Below are 8315 nucleotides of genomic sequence, written 5' to 3' on the forward strand. Positions count from 1 at the left end.
ATGACGGGGGAGACAGTGCGGAGCATTATAGTGTTCGGATTGATATTGCTGGGTACAGTATAAGGAGAGAAGAGGAAGAGGAGGGAGGGGAGGAGGGGCGGGGAGGAGGGGAGGGAAGGGAGGGAGAGGAGGGAGGGGAGGAGGGGGAAGAAGGGGAGGAGGGGGAGGGAAGGGAGGAAGAGGAGGGCAGGGAGGAGGAGGAGGGGGAGGAGGAGGAGGGGGAGGAGGAGGCCTGGAAGAAGTGGTGAGGGGAGCTGGACACAAGGCTGATACAGATGGAAACCGAGAGTGAGAGGGTGATGAAGGTAGACTGGTGTGGTTTGTCCATACCCCTCTGAAGGCACTGTTCTCTCTTCTCTCTTTATGTGTCTCTTTCACCTTCTAGAACCGCCTTCAGGGCAGGGCCTGTGCCTCCCTCGCCTTCGTTTCCTAGTAAGTAGCCCAGTGCCCTGCACACAGTGGGTGTGCTCAGTGCTTGCTGAGGAAGGGAGGAGCGAGAGTGGTACGGGGGGGGCAGGAAGGATGGGCAGGATGGACGTGAAGACTGGAAGAAGTACTATGTTGGAGCATCCGTGTGTGGCAGGGACTCCGCAGAATGGATGTGCATGCCCCCAAGTTCAGAGGTGGAGCTGTCCCAGGCCAGTACAGCAGATGGTGCTCTGTGCCAGTGGCGGGTGTGGAATGAGGACCCTTGTGGTCTGGGGTGCAGTGGGGCCCAGCCAGGCAAGGGCAACAGCAGCAGCAGCAGCAGCAGCAGCAGCAGCAGCAGCAGCAGCAGCAGCAGCAGCAGCAGCAGCAGCAGATTTGGGGATTTGTTGATTTGCTGAGCTTGCCTGCTGGGTGCAGGCTGTTTTTCCATAATCATCTTTTGTCTAGCTGAACAATAGAGGTGAGGGAGGCAACCAGGCAGGTGGGACATAGCTTGACAGGACCAAGGAAGAGGAGAAGAGGCTCCCACACTGTTTGCAGCCAGCTGCCCCACTCCAGGCCTCCCTTCCTAGCTCAGACCCTCCGCTGTAGCCCCCACAGTGACCCCAGAGGCTGCTGAGAAGCACTGGGGCCCCACCCCCACCAGGCTGGCTCACATACCTCCCCACACACCTCCTTCCCTCAGAAGCTTCCAGGCTTTTGATAAATGCCGGCCGGTTCAGCCCCTGAGGAAGGCAGACCGCTCCTGGGAGGAGCCTGTCGACATTCGACACTCCGGGAGAAGGATGGCCCGGCGAGGGAGCAGGGTGGGGGCGGGGGCTGCAGCCCAATTCCCCGCAGAACAAAAAGAGATTTCTCTCTCCCTTGCACCAGCTGCTGAGTCCCCAGCCCTGGCTCGATCATTTTTCAAATTGCAATAAATTAACATTTTCTGGAGCAGGAAAACCACACAGAGAGGCCTAATTACCAAATTTGGGGATGGGCTCAGGTCCCTCTGGGCCCCTTCCCCCCTATTCTTGAGGGGGACTGGGTGGGGGGGGCGATTTACAGAGCTCCGAAGGAGCAGCTTCTTCCTTCTCACTCACACCTTCCCGGAGCTGACTGGGGCCCCTCCCCTGCTTCTTGCACACGGCCCTGCCTGTCACCTCCTCTTTGCTGACATCCCCGCCTTCATTTCTCCCACCCCTCAGAAGGTCGTGCAGGCCTGTTTATTCCCATTTGACAGAAGGCTAGCCAAGGACCTAGGAGAGGGGAGGAAGGAAGGATACAGTGAAAGGGCAAGGCTGGGCCTGATGTGGGGACCCAGAGGCAGAAGTTGGAAATCCTCACACCCCAATTCCCAGAAGCTGAGATCGATGTCTTTTCACTGAGTTATCAAACTCACAGTTTAGAATGCACGAGGAAAGCCACAGCCTCCCTGTGTCATTCTCCTTGTCGCGATACACTGCTGCTCACTTATTCGTGATGATGTGTTCGACATTTGCCGAGCGCTTACTATGTCATGCTACGTGCACAACGCCTGCAAGTAGGTGTCACTATCCCTGTGTGACATATGCAGAACCTGAGGCTCATACAACTACAGTGACTTTCCCAAGGTCACATACCAGAAACAGGAGTCCCATCCAGAACTCTCGGGTGCCAAAGGAGTGCTTTCTTCTGCCCCCACGGCCCCTGTTCGGGGGGCACAGCTGCCTGTCCTGACCTTTTCCTGGGGCCCCTATCTTCTCAGATTCTTGAGTGGAAGCAGCCAGAAGGCAAGCTGTATGGAAAGAAGTACAACTACGAACACACACCTGGTGGGGTGGCTCTCGGGGCTTTGTCCTGAATTGTTCTCTTTGCTTCCCCCGCCCCTCCACCCCCCTACCCCAGAGCAGAAGGTGAAATGGAGAGTTCGACCGTGGCCTAAGCCCTGGGACCCCTTTGCGCCCTCAGCTCTGAAGGGTTACAGTTTGGTGACAGGAAGTCCCTCACAATCTGGCTCTCATCTACCTTCTGGAACTTATTTCCTGTCCCTTGTCTTTATACTCTGTGGCTCCACCAAACTCAATATTCGTCCTCCATGTTTTTGCTCATGCTGTTCCTGCTGCCTGCAGCACCCACCCTTCTTACTTGCTCCTATGCAAATCCTGTCCATCCCACACGGCCCAAAGGCCTCTTCCTGCAGGGAGCTGTCCTGGTCTTGTCACTATGACACTTCCCTCTTCTCTACCCGCTGAAAGAAGCTTCTTCTCCCCGGAATTCTAGTTGTCTGGATACACATTCATCTTTGTATTTCCTGGCCTTTTGGTTCAGATTTCTCAGAAATGTAATGAATGTCTACTTCACACCCACACGGGAGAGTAGCATAGGGCAGTGGGAAGCTCACGGCTTTGGTGTCCGGGATACCTGGGCTTAAAGTCCAGTTCTGGATCTTTCCAGCTGGTGCCCTTGAGCAAGTTACCTTCCTACTCTGAGACGTGATTTTCCTCAGCTTTTGTAGGATGAAAGTTTTACTTGCTACCACTCAGGGTTCTGGTAAATATGACATGCAGGACTAAAAGGTCAAGCCCCCTTGAAATACGTGCCCATGGGTGGTGTCCAATAAGTATTTGCTTGTCATTCCTCACTTTGACGGTGTCTGACAAATGGATGAATGAATGAAGCAATGAATTAACGCTGGACCTTTCAGGTGCTTCTAGCCCGAGGCACTGGGCCTTCTCTGGCCGAGCCAGGCTGCCCTCTCCTCCAGGCAGAGCTGCTCCCCAGCCCACACCCACGTCCCTCTGCTCCGTTCCCGGCCACCCCAGGCCCATAGTTTACTCGCTGAAATTCCCAGAAGCTGAGACTTCCAAACAAACCCCCCAAGTTTGGATTTATCAGCTGTGCTATTAAAACAGTAATTTTCAGCTGCCTAATGTTTCCAACTTCTGCTCTAATCCAGTGGGTAAATATTTACGGAGCCTGACACCACTCCTAGGTCACTTGCTCAGCTGCCAAACATTCATTTCCCTTGCAGCTCCACTGGTTTGATATTTTTAGGAGCAGGGGAGGATGGAGGAGTGTGTGTGTGTGTGTGTGTGTGTGTGTGTGTGTGTGTACGCGCACACCCCCGCCTGTGGGTGTGTGTAAGGGGTTGGGAGAGAGGCTCAGCCTTCCTTATGCTGAGTTCCTGGGTGGGGAGAGACACAGGATAAAGTAGGCCTGGCTACTTCCTTCTGCCCAGATGTCCCCGCAACTGGGCAGGGAGGCAGGGCACACTGCAGTGTGCCAGACCCTCAGGCATGCCGTGTTCTGCCTCCTGCCACCCCACACACATAGCTATCAGGAGCCAATCAGCACGCAGGCTGATGTGCTGTATACAGATAGCAGAGAAGTGTTGAGAGAAGTGGACAGATTTGGGGGCCTACCTCGATCCTGCCATGTGCTCGCTGGGTGGCCCTGAGCACGTCCCTTCACCACTCTGAGTCTGCTTCCTCATGTGCGAGAGACAGGTAAGTATCACCACCTTCGTGGTGAGACAACACGTGGAGAGCACCAAATACAGAGCCTGGCTCCTGGCTCGGGCAGGTGTCCTGGAAATAGTGCTTTAGAGAGACGATCTCACACATGCCCTCCATGCCCACGGATGCCCCAGCCACACACACCTTCTCTCAGCACCCCCACACCCTTGCTCATGCCCTTCCTTCTGTCTGCAGTGTCCTTGGCATAACTCAGAACACACAGCTACCTCCTCTGAGAAGTCTGCTTTCCTGGCCCAAAGAAAACAACCTCTCTCGCTCCCTCCCTGTCTCCCTCCTGCTCTTGCTCTCAACCTCCCTGCACACCCAGGGTTGTATCGTGTTTCCCTGAAAATAAGACCTAGGCAGACCATCAGCTCTAATGCATCTTTTGAAGCAAAAATTAATATAAGATCCAGTAGTATATTATATTGTATTATATTACACCTGGTCTTATTTTACTATAGTAAAATAAGATCTTACATTAATTTTTGCTCCAAAAGACCCATTAGAGCTGATGGTCTGGCTAGGTCTTATTTTCGGGGAAACACAGTAGTGAATGAAGGCTGAGTCACACTTATCTGTATAGCCTTGGCACCTAGCAGACCTACACAAGATGTTCAATGACTCTGGGTTGCACTTGTGAACATTGCTTTAGTATTTATGGATGGGTTGGAAGAAGGGAAGGAGCAAAGGGTGATATTTAGGTTGAGCTATCCAAGACACTTCTTTATCCCCCTCACAGGAGAGAACAATAGAAAGAGGGAAAGGAACCAACAATTATTGACCGCTCCATGCAGGTGGGGACCCCGTCCATCTTGCTCCTACTGCACCCCACATTTTAGAAGAGTGCTGTGACATTTAATGAGCTCCTCCTACTGTGTGCCGAGCAGTAAATGATTTACATGGATTAACTCAATCCTGACAACAGTCCTATGCGGTAGGTGCCCCATTATAGAGGTAGGTAACTGGGGCACAGAAAGGTGAAGTCACTCCATCAGAATCACACAGGTAAGAAAAGGTAGAACTGGGTTTTCAACCCAGGTACTCTGGCTCCACAGCTACCTGTACTCTCACTACACTATCCTACCTCCCTTAGTAACCCTCAAGGAATGTTTGTTGAGTGGATAAATGAATGCGTACTGTGTGAGCCACTGTACAGGTCACAGTTACGTACATTTTATTGACTCCTCCAGCGGCCTTTCCTTGGGGGTGGGGATGGGGTCATGCAATCATCTTCATTGTTTAGTTGAAGCTGGCTTCTGGTATCCTGTCCTGGCTAGAAGCCCCAGAGAGACCCAAGGGGTGGCCTATTCTCATCACGTGGTACACAGAGGGCAGCAGGATTTCTGGACTCAGAGATTCCAGTACCCCAAGAGCTGGAAGTGTCCATGGATCTCATCCACCTTGCCCCTTTAGATTGAAGCTGGGCCCGGAGAGATGAGCAGTTTGCCCAAGGCCACACAGCAACTAACCCAGCATACCTGGGCCCATGTAGCGTCCCTGCTCCCCTATAGGCCACCCAGGGGCCATGGGATGGCCAGCCCACAAACACGTTTCCCCAGGGGATGGGCTTCAGCATTGGAATTGGAAACTAGGAGTTGTGTAATGAGGGGGAAAGTGTCCAGCAGGGAGAAAATGGGTTGCTTCAGGGGAAGAATTCCAAACAGATTGAGCTGCAATGGAGCCCCTGGTATTAGTAATTGTAGTATCATGAGGATGCCTGGGAAGATGGTGGTGATGATGGTGATGATGACAACATTCAGGGGGAGGGGGAGAAGGAGGAGGCAGATCACGCATCATATGTGCTGTGGCCTGGCCCTTTAGACCCCTCACTTCCCCTCTCAGACCAGGGTTTGCTCGGCCCACTTGAAAGAAAGGTCAGCCTGAGCAGGGCCGCAGCACACGGTCGTGCAGGCAGAGCCCTGCTCACAGGGGTCTGGTGCAGCTGAACAGTGGGGGCTGAAATTCAGCCCTGCTCCTTGCACTAGGCCATGTGCCCTGCCCTGGGGCTGGGTCATTCCCAGAAGAAGGGGTGCCTTTTTCTAATTCCACAAAAACTCCATGTATTGGGGGTAGGGTAGGGACCAGGTACCACAGCTCATCTCTTTCAGACACCTTACCTCCCTCCTGTACCTTCCCTTTGGAGCCAAACAACTATGACCTTGAATCTGGCTCCCATTACTTACTACTCCCTTGTGATTTGACCTTGAATCAATCACCTTAGCTCTCTGAGCCTCAGTTTCCTTATCTGGAGAACAGGGCAGTGTTGGGAGGCTTACATGACAGATAACTTGTTGAACAGTGTTTGGCCCAGAGTGAAAACAAGATGAAGACCCTCCCCATCCCTTTTCCTGTTTCCCTGGGTGCTAAATCTTTGTTCTGCTTTTGTTCGGGGGCCCAAGCCCCTTCCAGACCCAGTCCATCCTCCAGGCAGCAGGGACTGGAAAACAAAAATTGCCTCAGGACCCCCAAGCTCCAGAGCACCAATGTCGGAACCCTTCGGCGGTTTCTCCTGAGTATTTGTGGCCAAGATCTAAATGTCTGGGCCAGCAATACCCTGCCTGGCTGTCTGGGAGTTTCTCTTTGGGAATTAAAGAGGCTGCAAGATCCCTGGGCCTTTCCCCTCCCCATCTCCTCCCCCTCCCCAAGGCTGCTGAGAGGCTGGGGTGATGGATGGGGCCCTGCCTTCCCCTCACCACTTCTTTGATGAGAAGAAAGAAAAGTCCACCTGAGTCTCAAATCAAAAACAGGTGAATTGCCTCTAAGTCAGGCAGGGCCCTCTCTGGGGTCTATAAGAAGGTTGGGGGCTGAGGGGGAAAAGGGAGAATGTGATAAATCACACTGTCAGGTGGGGGTGCTACCCTCCAGCTGTGGCGGGGATCTGCCTCACTCCCAGGATGGGTGTGTGCCCATCACAAGAGGTGGGAGCAGGCGACCGTCCCTACCCACTCCCACCTCAAACCCCAACCCCAGCTGTACCATGCACAACGCCCTCCGTCTGCTTTGCCAGCCACCCAATGTGCGTCCAGGTGGCAACCCCTCCGTATACTCATCCTCACAGACCCAGCATGCTCTTGGCTGGGAGGCAGGAGACTTGGGGCTGCGTGTACCTGGGCAAGTCTTTGCCCTTCTTTGGATTTTGGCTCCTTTATTTGTACCACAGGGTGTTAGATTTTTCTGAAATGCTATAGAGAAGGCAGCCGTGGGCTTGTATATCAGGGTTAGGGCTCAGAGTGGAGTGGGGTCTATGCGGGGCCCATGATTTGTATTTGACTTACCTCTGCCCCAAATCTCTTCCAGCACTGACATTCTACAATTATTTGCACCCCCCTCCCAAGTCTACAGGCAAGTATGCCAGGTTCCTCAGCACGCTGACATTATGCTCCCCTGACCCCAGTTCCTCTACTGGGGCCACACACATACACTGGCAGGGCCCTGCCTGTTCCACCAAGGGTCCCTAGCATTCTATAGGGGGAGTGGTGAGGACAGAGGTGAATCGGAGAAGCAGGGCTCAGGACCCTGGGATTGACAGTCACTGCTGGAAAATGACAAACTCAAACAAGAACCAGGAGAGTCCTCAGAGATGTAGCTCTCCATCGTCTTCAGGACAAACAGGAGTCCCGGGGACGATGGGAAAGGCCACACAGCCAGTCAGGGCCAGGGCTGAGACCAGGCGCCAGGCTCTGGATTCTCAATCTCCTCCAGCCCCACCCCCAGAGACTGCATTTGCTCAGTGAACTGAAGAGAGTTTCTGACCCACAGCCTCCTTCACTCCTACATTCCAGCAGCAATCGACACCCCCCACAAGACTCCCCATCTCAGCTGGCGAAGACTGGGAACCAAGGCACACTCCATTCCATCAGGAGCCTCAGAGGCCACCGTGGAGCAAGGGCAGAAAGCAGGGGAGAAGAGAGCAGGGGGAGGGTAGAGGGGAGGCCAGGAGAGAAGGGAGGACAGAGGAAGAGGGCGAGGGGAGAGGAGTCAAGAAGGGGAAGGAGACGGAGTGAAGGCTGAACTTTTTTTAAGGGAGAAAGGAGACGGAAGACCCAGGAAGAGAAGAGAAAATCAGGCCAGGAAGGGAATGGAGGGCGGGCAGGTAGGAGACAGACAACCAAAAAAAGAGACAAGCTAAGGAAACTGAATCTGCAGAGGGGCAGAGAAGAGGGCTGCGGCCCCGGGGGCTCCCCACCCCACATTTCATAGAGCTCCCCCAGGGGCAGTGGGGGCAAATTGAAAATGAAACACCTCGTCCCTGAGCCCAGGGATGTGACCCTCGGCATAAGAGGATTAGGGAGGCTTCCAAGAGGAAATGGGAGGGTTCCAGGAGTGGGGGAGCCTAACACAAACTCCTGCTGTCCCCCACCCCAGGCCAGCGAGGGACCCCGCCTCCGAGGCCCCAGGAGCCAT

The sequence above is a fragment of the Rhinolophus sinicus genome, chromosome X (assembly GCF_036562045.2).
Source record: "Rhinolophus sinicus isolate RSC01 chromosome X, ASM3656204v1, whole genome shotgun sequence".
NCBI classification, from domain to species: Eukaryota; Metazoa; Chordata; class Mammalia; order Chiroptera; family Rhinolophidae; genus Rhinolophus; species Rhinolophus sinicus.